The sequence below is a fragment of the Heteronotia binoei genome, chromosome 2, assembly GCF_032191835.1.
Source record: "Heteronotia binoei isolate CCM8104 ecotype False Entrance Well chromosome 2, APGP_CSIRO_Hbin_v1, whole genome shotgun sequence".
NCBI classification, from domain to species: Eukaryota; Metazoa; Chordata; class Lepidosauria; order Squamata; family Gekkonidae; genus Heteronotia; species Heteronotia binoei.
Genome location: NC_083224.1, coordinates 184,860,120 through 184,880,803, shown reverse-complemented (window position 1 = coordinate 184,880,803; position 20,684 = coordinate 184,860,120). Strand labels below are relative to the sequence as shown.

At 47.7% G+C, this 20,684-nt stretch overlaps 1 protein-coding gene across 1 annotated transcript in view; it reads right to left on the bottom strand.

Annotated features, from left to right (window-relative positions):
* The window catches only part of REEP6 (receptor accessory protein 6), a 518,143-nt gene that overhangs the window by 432,742 nt on the left and 64,717 nt on the right, over window positions 1-20,684 (bottom strand). The window lies entirely within an intron of this gene.

Sequence of the window (20,684 nt, the reverse complement as noted above, 5' to 3'; positions counted from 1 at the left end):
ATTTACAATGATGCCGATTCCTTAAACTAGCAGGGGTGCGCCTCAGAAATCCGTTTTAAGCCCAGAGTGGCTGAGATGGGGGCTCTTGGCAGATCCCCTGAAGCATGAACGGAACGCTTGCTGAGAAACAGAGACATCCAGATAGAAAGACCAATACCTGTTGCCCACGAGGTCTTTCAGCCTGTAATATGTAGTTCATTGTTCAGTTGAGATGGCCAGGAGAGAATTCAGCTGATCCTCACCAAAATCTAGGGATGGTGGAGGCAGCAGCCAAAACATGAGCAGCACAACCAACATTAACAGACTGAAGCAGCTGGCACCTAATTGGACGGGAGGGAGGGTTGCCAATCCCCAGGTGGGGGCAGGGGTTCCCCCGGTTTGGAGGCCCTCCCCCCGCTTCAGGGACATCAGAAAGCAGGGGGAGGGGAGGGAAATGTCTGCTGGGAACTCTATTACTCCCTAGGGAGATTTATTCCCATAGAAAATAATGGAGAATTGATCCGCGGATATCTGGGGCTCTGGGGGGGGCTGTTTTTTGAGGTAGAGGCACCAAATTTTCAGTATAGCATCTAGTGCCTCTCCCCAAAATAACTCCTAAGTTTCAAAAAGATTGGACCAGGGGGTCCAATGCTATGAGCCCCAAAAGAAGGTGCCCCTATCCTTCATTATTTCCTATGGAAGGAAGGCATTGAAAAGGTGTGCCATCCCATTAAATGTGATGGCCAGAACTCCCTTTGGAGTTCAATTATGCTTGTCACACCCTTGATCTTGGCTCCAACCCTAATGTCTCCTGGCTCCACCCCCAAAGTCCCCAGATATTTCTTAAATTGGAGTTGGCAACCCTAACGGGAGGCCAACTGGACACAATTTAACTGGGCATTTAAATGGCGAGGCTTAGTTCTCAGGCAGCAAGACGCACGCTTCCTATTTCTGCTCCCCGTGAAAGGGGCCCTACATATATCTTTCCACTTCCTTGTTTACTTTATTCGCGTGGGGGCAGGCTCACATACTCTCCAGGAGTTGAGCAAGAAAGAAGTGTGGGGAGGGAACTAATTTCAAGTTCGAATTCCCCTCACGGGCATACAATTTGCATGTTTTGGCAGCCCCCCTGTGGGGACACTGGGTCAGGAAACAGTATATGAGTGTTCTCCCTCCCCCCATTGCCCCTTGTGTGCTGAGCCCCAGTTGTGTTGTCTTATGGCTGCTATTTAGCAGGGCGGGGGGGGGGACCAATGGAGGTTCAAGTTGGGGCTCTTCCTAGCTTTTTAAACACCCGCATGCAGACAAATTGTGTTTGTGGTGCAATTGGGTAGCAGAGAGCATGATTCAGAGTAGGAAGTGCTGCTTCGATTCCAGCCAGCAGAGGGCAGCCAAAGGGCACATTTGCTGAATTAGAAGCAGGAGTTTCCCAGAGAGAGAGAGGAAAAATCTTGACCAGTCTAAGCAGACTTCCTGTTGCAGGCTGGCCTGACCCTTCCAGGCATCTGAGACTCTACCTTCCTGCACTTACTCCATTAGGGCTTGAAGCTGTGTAACTTGATGAGGCTGTCCCTGCACCCCTTGCTGCTTTGCTCTTTTGCTTTTAGTGCTTGTGAAAGTCCTATCCTGAAGTGTTCATAGCCAGTCCCAGGGCTTTTTTTGTAGCAGGAACTCCTTTACATATTAGGCCACTCCCCCCTGATGCAGCCAATCCTCCAGGAGCTTACAGGGCTGTTAGTGCAGGGCCTACTGTAAGCTCCAGGAGGATTGGCTACGTCAGGGGAAGTGACCTAATATGCAAAGGAGTTCCTGCTGCAAAAAAAACCCTGGCCAATCCCACTCCTTACCCTCCAAAAGCATGCATGCCTGGAGATTCTCCTCTGAGTGCTTTTCAGAAAGCCTGTCCCAGACAGTATTCTGGCTTATTTTGGTGGCTTTGTGTATCTAGTAACAGCTTATTTTTAAAGAGTGAACCTTAAAATGTAACATTTAATCCTATAGCAACTCCAGTTGTACTGGAACTCTCTCTCTCTCTCTCTCGGCTTGGCTTCGCGAACGAAGATTTAAGAAGGGTGCAATAGTCCACGTAATCATAAATATCATAAGCGAGTAGATGGGAGAGACGAAGTAAAAACACACTGCTGGATCAAATTAGTGGTCCATTTGGTCCAGAATCCTGTTTCTCACAGTGACTGCTCAGATTTTCCCTCCCCCAGGAAAGGGACACAAAGGTTAATTTCCCCCTGTTATTTGCATGAGCTGCTGATATTCAGAGATGTACAGCTTCTAAGCACCAAGCTACTGTTCAGCCACCATCTATAATAATAATTCTCCTGTGGCATGGTCATACCCAGCACTGCCATTGGATAATATCTGCAGGAACAAATAATTGGCCCATCACAGCTCAGTCAGTCTGGCCTCCCATTGGCTGACTCCCCTGTCCATGCCTACTCAGGCCCAGGAATGTTAAACGAACTGCCAAAAGCAGTCTTCCCTCAGAGACACATCTCCGACGCTTCTCTGTGTTCTCTCTTGTCAACCAGCCTCAGAAAGGGCTGCAGAGCTACTGCAGCCTCACAAAAGGCCTCCCAGCACATGCAGCCTCCAAAGACTACAGAAATGGCCAGGGAGATCAGGCCCCACTGGGAGTGTTTCCTTGGTCTCTTAGAGACCGTGGCCTGCTGCCTGGGAAGTGCTAGCCAGAGGCTGTTGCTAGGCAACCCAGGCTCATTTTCTCAGTACAAGGAAGTGGCTTCAAGTGACTAGAATGCCATAGAGTCCACTCTCCAAATCAGTTATTTCCTTCAGGATGGGGAGAGAGATGTGTTGTCTGGAGTTCAGTTCAGGCTCCACCTGGGAGTTAGCTACTGTATGCCTGGCTGCTTGCTACTGTTCAGCAGCAGCCCCCCCATGACAGCGCTGTGGCATAGGATTTAGGGATTCAGAGTGGGGTTTGCCAGACCCAGGTTCTTGCTGTGGAAGCTGACTTGGTGATTTCAGACCACTCACAGACTTCCAGCCTAACCCACCTCACAGGGCTGTGAGAGGAGAATGATTGTAAGCTGCTTTGCCCCACCCCCCACCCCCAAGAGAAAGACAGTCCTTTTCCTATGTAAAGGCTGCAGGGTGGGGGAAGGCAATGGAAAGCCGAGTCAGGGAGCAGTTAAAGGGAAGGAGATACAGTTGCCAACTCTGAGTTAGGAAATTACTGGAGATTTAAGGGGTGGGGCCTGGAGAAAGTGGGGTTTGAGGAGGGGTGCTATCTAAGTTACAGTGCTATTACCTCCTGGGCAACCACTGTTGCCAATCTCCAGGTGAGGACTGGAGATCACTCAGAATTACAACTGCTCTCTAGATGGCAAAGATCAGCTCCCCTCGAGCTGTGGGGAGGGGAGTGAATGCCTTCATTTGGGTGGGTAGAAGACAGCAAGTGGGGGGGGGCACTCACCCAGAGCATCTTTCTAGAACCTGTTGTATTTTTTCTTCACCACAGGCCTTATTACTACTGGCAAATAATGCGATAGAGGATATTTCCTCCATGAATGTGTCTGATTACCTTGAATGTGGCAGTTCCAGATACTGAGTTTCCTCTTTTCCATGTACTGTGTTAAGCTGTTGTCCTGCATCGACTACTCATGAACTTCACTGGATGCTCATGATTTCTAGTAACAGCAAGAGAGGAAGAAAGTCTCAACATTTATCTGAGAAACTTTATCTGCTGCCTCTCCAGGGACCTGCTTGAGGTGGCTTGCAAAATAACAAGCAATACAGCAGTGAAATGATAAAAACAACAAACCGAATTGTCTATTAAAACAAGCCATGAAGCCACCTGAGGCGTATAAAAAGAGCAAATAAGAACATAAGAGAAGCCATGTTGGATCAGGCCAATGGCCCATCCAGTCCAACACTCTGTGTCACACAGTGGCAAAAAATTTTATATATACACACACACTGTGGCTAATAGCCACTGATGAACCTGTGCTCCATATTTTTATCTAAACCCCTCTTGAAGGTGGCTATACTTGTGGCCGCCACCACCTCCTGTGGCAGTGAATTCCACATGTTAATCACCTTTTGGGTGAAGAAGTACTTCCTTTTATCCGTTTTAACCTGTCTGCTCAGCAATTTCATCGAATGCCCACAAGGGCTTAAAATGGTGCCCACAAGATAACCGTCTGGCTAGAAGCCAGCCATAAAAGAAAACATTAAAACGTTGGAAACCCTTCAAATAAAAGTTTGGCCAAAAATCAGTGTATGTAAGTGAAGGACCCGTGTACTGATGTTCTCACATTCAATTCATTCCCACTTTAGAATTCCATGAAGCGTGGCTGCAAAATTTCTAAGATGGTATGAAACAGCCTCCAATATGTCTCAGAAGACAACATTAGGACAATGGCTTAGGATGTGCAGGTGCCAGAGAGTATGGGCCATTTCTTTGAAATTGGACTAGCCATGCATAACTGATACCTCTCGTTTAGCTCTAACAAACAGACTCACCGGAGCACCTACCTTCCTTCTCTCCAACTTGCATTATCTGTGGTTTCCACAGCATCTGGACAGCTTAGCAGGCCTTGGCTAAAGAGCAAAAACAGAGGCCACCGGGCCTCCTTGACATGCTTATTTCTCAGGTACCACCCGGATTAAGGATGAGCTCACTGCAGGAGGTTGACGGCTGTTAAGATTCCTAATACCTGCCTATTTTAGCAAGGTCTAATCTGTCGAGATCTTCTGGCCCCACTGGGCTAATCTAGCTGAACCTTTTCAAAATATATGGTCAGATTTGAGAACGGATGCCCCTTCCTCCAGCCAGAAGGAAACATGATATTTAGGGTGGAAAACGGTTTTGGGTGTCTCTTGAGAATGACACCCCCCCCACACACACACAAACCTGGTAGTTTGCAATGAGAAGAGAGTGTATTAGATTTTTGACACGCGAGTGGAAATGGTCAGTTTTTGAGCCTGTTCAAGAATTCGGAGCTACTTAAGAATGCAGGAATGTCTCACATTGTGGGTCTTCTGTAGGACCCCAAATGCATTAGTGGGAATATAGTTAATCATTCCCTTAAGTAGATGGTTTTCATTGCCCGGCCATGGTGGCCTCCCCAAACCACTATCAGGGATTGGCATGTTTAGAGACATGACAGAACTCGGGTTGCTGAATCTCATAATCTGATTTGAAATTTCAGATGTTGAATCTCTTTCACAAGGCTCTTTGGAGAAGGTAATGGAGAGGCAGGAATGCCAAGGGTTTTGTAGGTGCAAGAACTTTTGCTATTAGCTGTGTCCCCACATTGATCCAGCTGTTACCTAGTCACTTTTATTCAGGCTGACCTCCCTCACTGATAAGAATGAAATGGGAAGAGGAAAACCATCTATGCCAGGGGTGGCCTACGGTAGCTCTCCAGATGTTTTTTGCCTACAACTCCCATCAGCCCCAGCCATTGGCCATGCTGGCTGGGGCTGATGAGAGTTGTAGGCAAAAACATCTGGAGAGCTACCGTTGGCCTCTCCTGATCTAGGCCACCCTCAGATCTCCTGGTGAGGGTATATTTAAAAAAAAAAAAAGACCTCTATTGTCTCAGGAGCTCTCGTGAGGAACGCAAAGTCTTAGATGGCAGTTACAAACAAAAGTATGAAGAGATGGAGAAGCAGGGAAAAGCTAATTGCAAAATGAGGTTAAGCAATGCAACAGAAATAGACGAGTGGCGTTATTATGCAGAGCATAAAGATCCAGTTAAAAGAGCAAATGGTCCCATTTGAGCAGGAGTGGACAGCTCCTGACAAGTCAAAGAAAAACTGTGTGTATAAATCCTCAACATGGGATCAGTTTCTTTCTCTGTTAAGCCCACCACTCCCTCTTGCTATTCAACCCAAGTTTGGTGGTCTCAAATGTGCCAGTGAATCCCAGCTTGACAACTGCACACTGGAACCTCCCTTTGAAATTTCTTTCCTGCAACATGGCAGGGTTTCAATCTTTTAACTAAATATCAAGGGTAGTTAGAATGGAAGAGCCCCTTGGCACAGTGGTAAAGCTGCAGTACTGCAGTCCAAGCTCTGCTCACAACCTGAGTTTGATCCTGGCAGAAGCTGGGTTCAGGTAGCCAGTTCATGATTGACTCAGCCTTCCATCCTTCCGAGGTCGGTAAAATGAGTACCTAGCTTGCTGGGGGTAAAGTGTAAATGACTTGGGAAGACAATGGCAAACCACCCCGTAAAAAGTCTGCCATGAAAAGGTTGTGAAAACAATGTCACCCCAGAGTTGGAAATGACTGGTGCTTGGCACAGGTGACTACCTTTACCTTTTAGTTAGAATGAATGAGCAGTCAAATATGGATTTCTCTAGAATGCAAGCTAAGCAGAGGCTTCCGTTAAAGATAGAGAGGAATCTCTGAATGATCCTCATTTCTGATTTCACATAACACATCTTTCCTATCATGAATCCCTCGTGTCCTGTCTGATAAGGGTTTTACCCTCGGGGAGACAGCAGTCTCTCATTTCTTTCTGACTGGTGTGACTAGAGGCACAGATTCCTCTGCTGCTTTTAGGTACTTCTCCGTTGGGGAACTGGGAAACCAACCTGGTGTCTCCAGTCCCAGAACTGGGAAACCAACCTGGTGTCTCCAGTCCCAGAACTGGGAAACCAACCTGGTGTCTCCAGTCCCAGAACTGGGAAACCAACCTGGTGTCTCCAGTCCTTAGCCAAGTCGTGGGCCTTGTCAGATGCCCAGCCATGCTATCCCCAATATCAGCCTTGGTTAAGTGGAAAAGAGAGTACTAAGAATTTTCAGCTGGAGCTACTTGGAATGGGAGGTGTGGCAGCTTCTTGAATCACTCTCTGAGGATCAAATGCCTATTTTCAGAAGTTGCCATTTGTTACCGAGAAAAGGCAGCTTATGTATCGGCACATCAGATGTTATAAAGGCATCGCAAGATTCTAGTTCTCTCTCTTATACAAATGGTTAGACTTAAGGATAATTAAGCCTGCAGCACTGCCCTTGAAAATTCTCTCTGCTTGAGAAGAGAATATGACTCCTCATACAGGAGCTGTGATCGTTCCAAAGGGTCAAGCCTGTCTGGCGGTTTTTTCTGAGCCCTGCAAATCAGGCTGATCTCCGGCTGTCCTTTGGTTTTACATGGGATTTGTGTTTTGGACACATCAAGTGGTCCAGGCCTTCCAGTCTCTGGTTTCATATGTCAACCTAACTCAGCCTACAGAATGGCCCTGCAGAAGATGTAGGCATAAGACAACTGTGGCGACCCCTCTGGTCAACCGTCTCTCAGTACCTGTACTGGTAGAGACCATGAGACCTCGGCTGTCTTGTAACACTGCTGATGGTTCACTCCCAACCCCTCTGCATTTGTAGAGAGCTGTGATCAATTGACTCAGTTTTGTTGTTCCCAGTACTTTCTCCAGAAAAAGAGCGGCCCCTGCCCTCTTGGATTGTTCCTTCCTAGTCTCCCCTGACCTCATGTTTATCTCCATCTCTGCCTCTCCCTCTCTCCTCTTCTTCACTGAGGCCCCAAGATTAAGAATCGTAATGAAACAATGAGCTCGATAATAAGACCTGATGGGATTCATTACGGAGAATGGAATATTGAACTAAACGAATCACTCTAGCCCATTTCGTACAAAGATCCCAAAAGCACGTCAGCAGTACATTAATTAATGACCTTAGCCCTGTAATTTGGTCAGAACATAAGCATTGCAAGGAACCATGAGGATTCAGATTGTCCAGGAACACAGATCTCGGAGATAACGGCTGGGCAATAGAGCAGAGGGACAGCAGTGTGCCATGGTGGGGAGCAGGCCTGGCGTGGGGTAGTCCACCCCGTCCTGGCTAAGAAGAGTCAGAATGGTGTATGGCGCCTGGACCTTACAGGCACGTCTGTTTGGGGGTTTGGTGAAGCCAATCAAAGCACCTACTTGCTCCTTGGGATTATTTCAGCTGGTAACAGAACTCGGCCAGAAGAGGGTAGGCCTGTAAGAATGTTGGAGATGTTAAGCTGGTGGGGGGAGGGTGCTGGAATTTGCCATAATGTTGTATTTTGGGCTCGGACTCCAAATCAGCAATCTCAGAGCTGCCTCTCAACAAGTTCTTCAAGACAGTGCCCAGGCCTGATATGAAGATAACTGATCACTGCACAATATCGGCTTACCACTGGATGTAGCAGGAAGGATGCTTGGGGTTGTAATTGAACTATACTTTTCAGGGCGAGTGTGTGTGCTGGTATGTCTGAATGCAAGCACCAGCTACCTCCCCCGTTGTAAATCAGGAGGCTGCCCAGGGCAGCAGCTATTTTCTGGTGTTCTGACCTGAGGATCTCTGGTGTCGCCACATGTGGAATACTGTGTACAGTTCCGGTTGCTGTATCTGAGAGTCTTAGTGCTGAGAGATGCAGAGCAGGTCTAGATGATGGAAGGGGTTGGATTACCTTCCCTACAAGGAAAGTCAAAAGAGTTTTTTGTGGGTTTTGGTTTAGAGATAAGATTACTATAAAGGGGACAAGGGTAGAGGTTTATAAAATTAGGCATGGGTAGGGGAAATGGATAGAAAGCACTTGCCATGTCATTCTGTTTTGATGGTGGGAAGCTCTTCACCCATTGAGTTTCCATGTGTTACAAACTTTTAAAAGACTCTTGTCCAGATTGGGAAAGAGGAAAATGCAATCTTGCATTTCACTGAGTGCAAGCCTTCTTTGCACTATCGTGAAAGATGAGAGAGAACATTTGCATCAGAAAAGCTGGAAAATGTGGAGGAAACGGACGGGCTTGGTGGAGCCCCTGCTTTGTTCCTTTATAGTTCTGGAATTTGTTACATGACATTCCTCGTTAATTCCAGTGTTAGGAGAATTTCTAAAATTAATTTTGGAATTTGTGCATCTGCTGTAGACTGCAGAAGTCAGATCCATCAGCTCATTTGCCCTACCATGTTATTGATATGTATGGATGTTTTGATACATGGGGGGGCATAATGTGATTGCTTGAAGGGCTGAATCAAGATTGTGTGTGTGTGTGTGTGGTGTTTTACTGATGCATGCATGCATATCTGTACATATAGAACACCACACAAAAACAATAATAAAGTTCACATACACCTATAGCCAGATTGCTTTTTTTGCAATGTTTTATCGGAAACGAGTATGCATCGATAAAGATGGAAGTACAAAGGTATGGCAGATTACATATGCACCATGCTCTATCAGATCCAGAAATAAAAATGGAGGATTCCTAATGCACTAATTCCCCTTCCAGGAGATGTAAGTACAAAGTCTTGGTAGATGTTTAGATAAGGAGAATTTTGGAATCCTCCCAGGAAGGTGTGACTGAGGCTCCCCCACCCCCCACCCCGTGATTCTTCCGTTGCTTTCTTGTCTGCTTTAGGTGCTTCAATCAGTTGCTTTTTTGTGCAGACATTCCACTGGTGAAGACTCTCCTGGCGAGACCGTTAGTGGCGGGAGGTTTATCTGTGAAATGGCTGGCTGACAAACAGTCGTCAAATATATCTTTGTCAGGGATAACCAAATGAAGGAATTCCCCACTCTCCATATTTTCAGGAGCAACATTTTGGCAGAATTTTTGTTTATAAAAAAAACAAAACCACATGCTTTTATGAGAGAATAAGAGATTCTGCACTGTATTATTGAAGCACAGCCCTGCACTGCCAAGAGGCATTATCAGTGATAATGTCGACAATATGAATGTAATTTAGATCAGTAATTTGTACTCCTGGCAACCGTTTCTCTTCCGGACAAATATTAGACATTCAGGACTGCTCTGATCAGCTTCCTATTTATTTGCAGGAATCAAACAGGAGCGTGCTCCTCTTCTGAGCAGTCATAAAGTGCTCTTTTCTCTACTGAATAACCACAGTTACCCTCCTTTTCCGGAACTCCCATAAACCTGGCATTAGAGGATGGATCTCCGAGCCCCCGATTACTTATTTTTTGAAAATCAACGACTGCTGAGCACGGTAGTGGAGGGAGGTTGGGAAGTTCACCCAATCCCCCTAGATTGTTTTCCTCAAATCATTGCAGATGTTTCTCCCCACCCACCCTCCAGTGTCACCACCTGTCAGTCCATTACCCTTCCCTGGAATCTTTCGGGTCATTTCTATCCCCAACCTTTTGCCCCATCCAACAAAGTCCTCTTAATGAACTAAAAAAGCGCTAAGTCCTTCTAAGAGCTGGTCACGTGGCACCCCCTCTTCACTGGCCTCAGTCTGGTCTGCCACCCCCCATCCTTGCACCCATCCCGGTAAGCTGACACAGCGTCTCTAAGTGTTAGCAGCTTTGGGTGTCTAATAGGATTACCCGAGTTTAAAACTGTCATTGAAGTGAACTAAACCCCCTTGATACCCTGCCTTGCACCTTCTTAACCAATTTGCCATCAATTAGGGTAATTGGGAAACTAGCAAAGGAGTATAGAATTAATATTTTAAAGTGATGAAGTGATTATGGGCCCCGGCCTAGGAAGGAAATCAATTTGCTATCCGCGCTCGGAAAGGCAATCATCATCATTTGCCAAATGATCACCCCACCCCACCCCCCCATCCACCGCCACCACCTTCTCGTGCACCATCTCTGACGATATCTTAAGGAGGTTAGGCGGGGAAACCGGAGGAGTGCCTAGCCAGCGTATGGAAAAACTAAATCCGTGCGGCTGCCAAGGTAGGCAGAGGGCATTTGAGTTTGCCTCTCCTGCCCTTCCTGCATCTCTGTTGCTCCAGGGCACCTAAATCTAGGCCGGTTTTCAACCACAGGAAGTTGGCGACTCTGCTCCCCAGGAGCCAAAGCCCGACCATTTATCTCACCGAATTGGCCCGTATGGGCCTGTTGTACCCCTTACAGCAGAAAAAGTCAAATCAGGGTTGCCAGCCTCCAGATGGCACCTGGAGTTCTCTTCGTATTACAGTTGATCTCTGGAGAAAATGGCTGCCTTGGAAGGTGGGCTGTATAGCCTTGTACCCTGCTGAGATCCCTCCTCAGACCCCAAGAAGACTTTGGGGTGGAGCCAGGAGCAAGGTTGTAACAAGCATGATTGAACTCCAAAGGGAGTTCTGACCATCACATTTAGAGGGACCGCACACCTTTAAAATGCCTTCCCTCCACTGGAAATAATGTAGAATAGACCTTCTTTTGGGGTTCATGGAACTGAACCCCCTGATCCAGTCATTTTGAAGCTTGGGTTTCTTTGTTTGTTTGTTTTGAGGTGAGGCACCAGATGTTATGCTGAAAAACTGGTACCTCTACCTCAAAAAACAGGGGCCCCCCCAGAGCCCCCAGATACCCATAGATCGATTCTCCATTATAGCCTATGGGGACCAGTCTCCATAGGGTATAATGGAGTGCCTAGTAGACATTCCTCCGCCCGACACATTTTCTGATAACCTTGAAGTGTGAGGGGGCTCCAAATTAGGGGATCCTCTGCCCCCAGTTGGGGATTGGCAACCCTAGTGTGCAAGCCGTGTGGGCAACTGTGACTGCAGGTTGTGGGAAAGCGGGCACACAGATAGAGGGAGAATGCAGAGGCAAATGGCACACGGATGTGCGAGAAAGGCCTAGTCGTGGCAGGGCACTCTTTGCCCCGGACCTCCTAAAAGCTGGAATTCACCCTGGAGGTGGGGGGGGCATTAAAAACTTCAATCTGTTCTATCTAGCATAGTACGATCAATTTTACCATCTCAGGATGCTACCAGTTTGATTGGCTGCATAGGAAGCCCCAGGTGCTGGACTCTTCCACCCTCCTTTAGGGATGCTATTGGAATTCTAATCAAAACTTCTCTAGGTGCATTAGGAATCCTCCAGGGTTTCATTTAAAAAAAATTTTTACAGGGTGCTGCACATGCACAGATCGCCACGCCTTACTGTCCCTTAAATTCCTTTGCCTCTTTTCTCCCCTCTGCATTGCTGATGCACATGGACTAGCTTGCAAAACATGGCACAGAAATGGGATTTTTGAATGTGTTTGTACATCTTGTGGTATCACGACTCTTGGGGTGTTTCACCCCCACGTGGAGGAGCACCTGCCTGAATCAATAAAGCACATGTTCGTAAAACATGCTACGGTATGAAATATTTTATAAATAAATCCGAAGGATAGCTTCTCTTTAGTTTTCCCACTTCCGTTGGACGGGGAACGAAGGAAAGGACAGTCTCGGGAGAGCAGCGCGACAACACCAATGCACAAAGCATTTGCAACACACTTCAGAATTATTGCAAGAGTTTGGTAAATGTGACCTTTAAAAAAAAAACAAAACCATTCATGGGTTCTGTTTTCAGGTCGCTCTCCAAGTTCCACTTGAACATTATCTTCTCTTCATTGGTTGTAACCATCTCAGCCAACTACAGTCACTGTGGTTAAAGCAGACAGTAATATCCAGGGACTCATTTGCATATCATGCCACACTCCTTGACATCACCATTGTTTCACACAGGGTTCTTTGGTAGAAAAAGCCCAGCAGGACATTATTTGCATATTAGGCCACACCCCATGATGCCAAGCAAGTCGGAACTACATTCCTGTGCATTCCTGCTAGAAAAAAACAAACCCTGGAAATATCCATTTTGGGGCCGGGAAAAATACTGCCAGCGTGGCCTAAGATCCTGAGTTCTTAGCAGATTTCCTCAAAGGGCATGGGGACAGAGACCTTCAATGAGCACCCAGGAAGAAGCAAAATTGAAATGGGAATTTTTGAGAGCAAGGATGGAAATGTCAAAGTCATGCAATTCACACTTCAACCCTAAGAAAGGCTCAAAGAACATTTTGCTTTCACCTTTTCACCCCGTCAAATGTTTAGCTCAACCTCCAGTTGTGAAGAGATCCTAAAGTTCTGCATTCTCTTTTTACACTAACGCAAGCTGGTGGACCACGTAAAACTGAAGCCTATGACACGTGCATACGTTGCACCCTGGGAACTGAATCTTCTCTCAAACTGCTTTCAGTTTTTACAAAAGCAACTCATTCTTTCTCCAGGATCCAAAACCTATCTAGTATTGCTCATACGGCTCTTGCCTTAAGCAGAAGCCTGTCACGCACATGTGCGTGCATTACATTCTGGGAACTGAATCGTCTCTCAAACGGCTTTCAACTTTTGCAAAAGCAATTCTTACTCCAGGATGCAAGATCTAATGAACAGACCTTACTGATCAGAAATGTTGTTGGAAAGTGCCATGATATCACAGCTGACCCTGTGACATCGTGGGGTTTTCATAGGCACACTGCTGACCCTGTGACATCGTGGGGTTTTCATAGGGATGCCAGCCTTCAGCTGGAGCCAGAAGGTCCTCCAGAATTAAAGCTCATCTCCAGACTACTGAGATCCGTTCCTCTGAGGGAAAAATAGCTGCTTCAGAGTGTGGAACCTATGTCACTGGACCCCACTGAGGTCCCTGTCAGCCCAAGCACCACCCCCAAATCTCCAGGAGTTTCCCAAACTGGAGCTGGCAACCCTAACCCCTCCTTCACTCCCTATTGGTGGCCAGGGAGGACCTGGCAACTAGGTTTTCAAGGCAAGAGAAAAACAGGTGGTTTGCCCATCTCCTGCCTATTGCAACTTGCATCTTCCTTGGTGGTCTGCCATCGAAGTACTAATCAGGGCCAACCCAGAGCCAGTCTGGTGTAATGGTTAAGTGTGCGGACTCTTATCCGGGAGAACCGGGTTTGATTCCCCACTCCTCCACCTGCAGCAGCTGGAATGGCCTTGGGTCAGCCATGGCTCTGGCAGAGGTTGTCCTTGAAAGAGCAGCTGCTGTGAGAGCCCTCTCAGCCCCACCCACCTCACAGGGTGTCTGTTGTGGGGAAAGAGGATAAAGGAGATTGTAAACCGCTCTGAGACTCTGATTCAGGGAGAAGGGCGGGGTATAAATCTGCGGTCTTCCTCTTCTCTCAAGATCTGACAGGATCAGGCTAGCCTGGGCCATCTCAGTCAGGGCCTGAGTAGAAATAACAGAAAGAAAATGCTGGACTACATTAAAGAAAATCCGGCCCTTTGTCTCAATAGATCAGTTCCCCTGCCCCCACTTTATAAGGTGAGTTACAGGGAGAGTCAATGTTTAGCCCAGTCTATGGTTGAGGAAGGAATTGAACTCAGACATCTCCAGTCTAGGCTTAGCAGTCTGAGGCCCAGACTAGCCATCTGCCATGAGTTGAGGACCTCTTAGGGTTGCCAGCTCTGGGTTGGGAAATATCTAGAAATCTTGCGAGGGGGAGGGTTGGATCCTGAGAAGAGCAGGTTAAGGGAAGGGAGGGACTTCATTGCCATAGAATACACCTCCCGAAGTGGCCATTTTCTCCAGAAGAACTTATCTCTGTCACCTGGAGATCAGTTGTAATAGAAGATCTCCAGTCGTCACCTGCAGGCAGAACTTTTTTTGTAGCAGGAACTCCTTTGCATATTAGGCCACATCCCCTGATGTAGCCAGTCCTCCAAGAGCTTACAAGGCTCTTAGTGCAGGGCCTTCTGTAAGCTCCAGGAGGATTGGCTATATCAAGGGGTGTAGCTTAATATGCAAAGAAGTTCCTGCTACCCCAAAAAAGCCCTGCCTGGAGGATAGTAACCATGGGGGCACATTGAGTCCCTCCCTCACAGCTGTTGTGGCTTGGGGAAAATGGCAGGGAGGTTAAAGCTTCTCCTCCCACTTCAGTGCTCCCCCAAGCCAAATCAGGCCCTGGAGCGCTTGAGAATGTTAGTCCCCTGGTGTCGCTTCTGTTTGTCAAATATACGTCAGGGAAGAAGAATTGCAGATTTATACCCCGCCCTTCTCCCTGAATCAGAGACTCAGAGCAGTTTACAATCTATATCTTCTCCCCCCACAACAGACACCCTTTGAACATAAGAACATAAGAACGAGAAGCCATGTTGGATCAGGCCAATGGCCCATCCAGTCCAACACTCTGTGTCACACAGTGGCAAAAAATTAAGAACATAAGAACATAAGAGAAGCCATGTTGGATCAGCCCAACGGCCCATCAAGTCCAACATTCTGTGTCACACAGTGGCAAAAAATTTTATATATACACACACACTGTGGCTAATAGCCACTGATGGACCTCTGCTCCATATTTTTATCTAAACCCCTCTTGAAGGTGGCTATGCTTGTGGCCGCCACCACCTCCTGTGGCAGTGAATTCCACATGTTAATCACCCTTTGGGTGAAGAAGTACTTTGAAGTTGGTGTGGCTGAGAGGACTCTCACAGCAGCTGCCCTTTCAAGGACAACCTCTGCCAGAGCTATGGCTGACCCAAAGTCATTCCAGCAGGTGGAAGTGGAGGAGTGGGGAATCAAACCCAGTTCTCCCAGATGAGAGTCCGCACACTTAACCACTACACCAAACTTAGGGTTGCCAAGTCCAATTCAAGAAATATCTGGGGACTTTGGGGGTGGAGCCAGGAGACGTTGGGGGTGGAGCCAGGAGACATTAGGGGTGGAGCCAGGAGACATTAGGGGTGGAGCCAAGATCAAGGCTATGACAAGCATAATTGAACTCCAAAGGGAGTTCTGGCCCTCACATTTAAAGGGACGGCACACCTTTTTAATTCCTTCCATAGGAAATAATGAAGGATAGGGGCACCTTCTTTTGGGGCTCATAGTATTGGACCCCTTGGTCCAATCATTTTGAAACCTGGGGGGTATTTTGGGGAGAGGCACTAGATGCTATACTGAAAATTTGGTGCATCTACCCCAAAAAACAGCCCCCCCCCAGAGCCCCAGATACCCGTGGATCAATTCTCCATGATTTTCTACGGGAATAAATCTCAATAGGGAATAATAGAGTTCCCAGCAGACATTTCCCTCCCCTTCCCCCGCTTTCTGATGACCCTGAAGCGGGGGGAGGGCCTGCAAACCGGGGGGTCCCCTGCCCCCACCTGGGGATTGGCAACCCTAACCAAACTGGCTCCCAACCTGACTTGGGGCAGACATAATGCCTGATTTGGCCCCAAGTGCTACCTGAGCACTACTTCGAGGTGAGCAAACAAGAAGAGATTTCCTCTATTCTATCCCTTGATCGCCCTGACCTGGATAGCCCAGGCAAGCCCAATTTTGTTGGATCTTGGAAGCTAAGTGAGGTCGGCTCTGGGTCCTGAGAGCCAGTTTGGTGTAGTGGTTAAGTGCGCGGACTTAAGTGCACTGGGAGAAGTGGGTTTGATTCCCCACTCCTCCATCTGCACCTGCTGGAATGGCCTTGGATCAGCCCTAGCTCTCCTAGGAGTTGTCCTTGAAAGGGCAGCTGCTGTGAGAGCCCTCTCAGCCCCACTCACCTCACAGGGGAGGAAGATAAAGGTGATTGTGAGCCGCTCTGAGACTCTGAGTGGAGGGCAGAATATAAAGCCAATGTCGTGGTCTTCTTCCTTCAATAAAACGCCATTGGTCTTAAAGGTGCCCTTGGACTCCTTAACTTTGTTTCGTTGCTGATGTTACTGATGTGCAAATGCTCCTAGATCGCAGGCCACCAGAAAGCCAGTTTGGGTGTTATTCTTACAGTCGAGTACATCGAGATTCTTTTTTCCCCCTGCAGTGCTTTACTGATGCCCACACGTGCACAGGTCAGAACACTGGGCAGAAAGATTCTTGATACATCCCTTTGAATAACACAGATTCCCCCCCCCCTCTCCTGAGGTTTGATCGATGTCTCTTTGATCACCAGATCTCCCAGCCTTTACACACCGTTAGCATCTGTGCTGCCAGTGAGAAACAATCCCTCTTCCGCTACCCCCTACTCCTAGGGAGGGGCTTATTCCCAAATTGTTAATTTAATGGGCATGTAATTGAATTAATTAAAACGAATTTAAATGGAGTCCTGTCTCTTGGTGTGGCTCTTGACAGATGGTGGAAACCCTTGGGGGGGTGACAAAATGGCCTTCCGCTCGAAAGGCTCTCTAGGAAGTTGTCCATTGGCACCTTGGATTTATCATGCTGAGAAATATATACTCTGCACAGGGGTGGAATTCTAGCAGGAGCTCCTTTGCATATTAGGCCACACACCCCTGATGTAGCCAGTCTTCCGAGAGTTTACAAAAAAGAGCCTTGTAGAAGAAGAAAAAGAAGATATTGGAGTTATATCCTGCCCTCCACTCCGAAGAGTCTCAGAGCGGCTCACAATCTCCTTTCCCTTCCTCCCCCACAACAGACACCCTGTGAGGTGGGTGGGGCTGGAGAGGGCTCTCACAGCAGCTGCCCTTTCAAGGACAACCTCTGCCAGAGCTATGGCTGACCCAAGGCCATGCTAGCAGGTGCAAGTGGAGGAGTCGGGAATCAAACCCGGTTCTCCCAGATAAGAGTCCGCACACTTAACCACTACACCAAACTGGCTCTTGGAGGATTGGCTACATCAGGGGTGCAAAGGAGCTCCTGCTAGAATTCCACCCCTGACTCTGCATATGCTCAGAAGCGCAGTTCTTGAGGCACAGAGTTAGAATGCCTCCAGAATGCTCAGGATATAGAGGTGAGCAAGGGACTGGGGCCAGCAGCAAGATTTGTAGTTAAGCATATTCATAAAATTACAGTGTTCAACCTCAGTGTTCACAAACAGTACACTTATTCTTATTGCACTGAAACGCGTTACCCTTTTGGTTTATAATCTGGAGAAACACACAGCGGGTGCCCCTCAGGAACTTTTAAACACTTTTTGAAAACTTTTGTTTCCAAAAAGAGGTTTCGGAACACTGTTCCATCATTCCCCCTCCTCTCCCCAAAAAGCCCTGGGTCTTATCCAGTAGTTTTTAATTTTGTGTTTTTAATTTCGAATGCTTTATGACATGGGGCACTCTAGATGCTTATGGAAGGTTCCATAGGGACGAGCACCAGCTTCGCAGGCAGGCAGAAAGTATCTGGTTCAGTCCCCAGTTTCATTTTGAAAAGGACTTTTCTCTGCGTGCACCACAGCCACTCAGAGAAGATAATGCTAAGGTAACTCAAGATAAGGTAATTTCATCTATTAAAGAGACTGCCCCTAACTCCATAGCAGAGCACTTACCATAGCCAGCTTCAAGGGGATTGGATAAACATAGGAGCAGAGGTCCATCAGTGGCTATTAGCCACAGCGTATTGTTGGAACTCTCTGGGGCAGTGATGCTCTGTATTCTTGGTGCTTGGGCGGGGCAATGGTGTGAAGGCTTCTGGTGTCCTGGCCCCACTGATGGACCTCCTGATGGCACCTGGGTTTTTTGGCCACTGTGTGACACAGAGTGTTGGACTGGATGGGCCACTGGCCTGGTCCAACACGGCTTCTCTTATGTTCTTATGTGACACAGAGTGTTGGACTGGATGGGCCACTGGCCTGATCCAACACGGCTTCTCTTATGTTCTTATGTGACACAGAGTGTTGGACTGGATGGGCCACTGGCCTGATCCAACACGGCTTCTCTTATGTTCTTATGCCTGACAAAATAGCTGGTTAAAAAGACTTCAGTAGGATACAGCTGATGGAGCCCTACCCACCTAACAATACGGACAGCCTCTGCGAGTCGGAATAGACCGGAGGTCCCCAACCTATTTGAGCTTGGGGGCACCTTTAGATACAGGGTAGTGGGCACAACCACAAAACAGCTTGTGCAGGATGGGAAGCTACACACACACAGAGAAAGCCTGAAAGCAGGGGAGAAATAGGTAATTTTTTTTAAAATACACTGGGGAAAATGGGGTGAGACAGAATAAAACAAATGCTTGTGGCAGTCACCACTCAATGTTATTTTAATCTGCATAGCCCCCAGGAGGAACATATCTGCGTATTAGGTCACATCCCCTGATGTCACCATTGTTTCACAACAGGGCTTTTGTGGTAGAAAAGCCCAACAGGAACTCATTTGCATATTAAGCCACACCCCCTGATGTCACCATTGTTTGACGCGGGGCTTTTTTTGTAGCGCAAGCCCAGCGGGGACTCATTTCCATATTAGGCCACACCCTCTAACACCAGGCCAGCCGGAACTGCATTCCTGTGCATAAAAAGCCCTGGCATAGCCAATCAGAAGCCCTGTTGAGCAGCAGCCCCGCTTGGCCCTACCCACTTTCCAGAAATGCTTGATGGGTGCCAGGAATGGTGTCGGGGGGTGTCATGGTGCCCACAACACACTGGGGACCTCTGGAGCAGACAATACCAAATGGACCAAGAATCTACTACCTTACAAGACAGCTGCACATGTCCATGAAGAAATCTGCAGCTATATTTTTGGACTTTTTGCTAGAGAGATCAGTGATAGAGCACACTGCATGTAGAGGGTGCCAGGTTCAGTCCTGCAGTTAGAGGATACAATGCAGGGATGGGGGTTTCCCCCTGGAGGAACACAGTGGAATAGAATTCTGGAACCTTTTTATGGAAACAAAATTCTCAATAAATGTTTAAAAGTTCATGAGGGGCACCCATGTGTTTCTCTGTCATTTCCAGCTACGGTTGCTAGGTCTGACTCAGGAAATATCTGGGGACTTTGGGGGTGGAGCCAGGAGCAAGGGTGTGAGAAGCATAATTGAACTCCAAAGGGAGTTCCGGCCATTGCATTTAAAGGGACCATGCTCCTTTTAAATGCCTTCCTTCCTTTGGAAATAATGGAGGATAGGAGCACCTTCTTTTGAGGCTCATGGAATTGGACCCCTGGTTCAATCTTTGTTAAAAAAAATTTAGGGGGGGGGGAAGTTGAAGAGAGACATCAGATGCTATGCTGAACATTTGGTGCCTCTACCTTAAAAACAGCTCCTCCAGAGCCCTAGATACCCACGGAGCAGATTTCCATTATACTGTATGGACACTGGTCTCCATAGGGAATAATGGAGTGTCCGGGGGACATTTCCCTCCCCACCCCCCACGCACACTTTCTGATAACCCTGAAGGGGAGGGAGTGCCTCCAACCCAGGGGATCCTCTGCCTCCAACTGGTGATTGGCAGCCCTATTTCCGGCACCTCTTTTTCCAGGAAGGGGGGGGGGGAATGCCATGTAATAGGTGTTCGAAACACCCTCTTTTCTCAAGACCTTTGCCAAGTGGAAGTTAACTTTTCTGGTCTATGTGGTCTGTGATTCAGACTCAGTACATGCATTGTGGGGATCAGCTGTAGCTCAACGAGCCCTTGTGTTGCCTGCCGAAGGTCTCAGGATCAATCCCTGACTAAAAGAATCTCAGGCTGCAGGCACTGGGACAGGCTTCTCTCCACCTGAGATCCTGGCTGCCAGTCAGAGCAGACAATTATCTGAGCTAGAAGGACCTAATGATCTGACTCAATTGGCAGCTTCATGTGTTCATGTGGCAGGGAGCAACACAAAGGGAGAACCATTCTGTTACCACAAAAAGAAAACTTCCCATGAGGGGTACATGTGTTCAAGACAAAATGTCCCAAGATTGACGCAGTCAGGGTCCTCTGGCCCTTGCTACGATTATACATGCCAATTCCACAAGATTTCCAGCTTGGAGCAGAGGCTGGCAGTCCATGTACTTCTGGAACCCATCAACTTTTCCGGCTGTCCCTTCAGCCATGTGCAGAAGACAAAAGCCATTGTGTTGCTTTGGACCCCCCTCCAGCACTGTCCTGGCTCGTCCTCTCTCATCCACCCTACCCTCTCTCTCTCTTTCTAATTCTTTCCCTCTCCTGTAATGAGGGGATTACAAAGAAAAACTACAGCAGGATTCTTTTGTGTGGGAGACAATCAGAGTAGGGGGGGATCTTGCTTGACCCATCATTAGAGAACCTTTCCACTCCCCCCCCAACCCCACCCCAC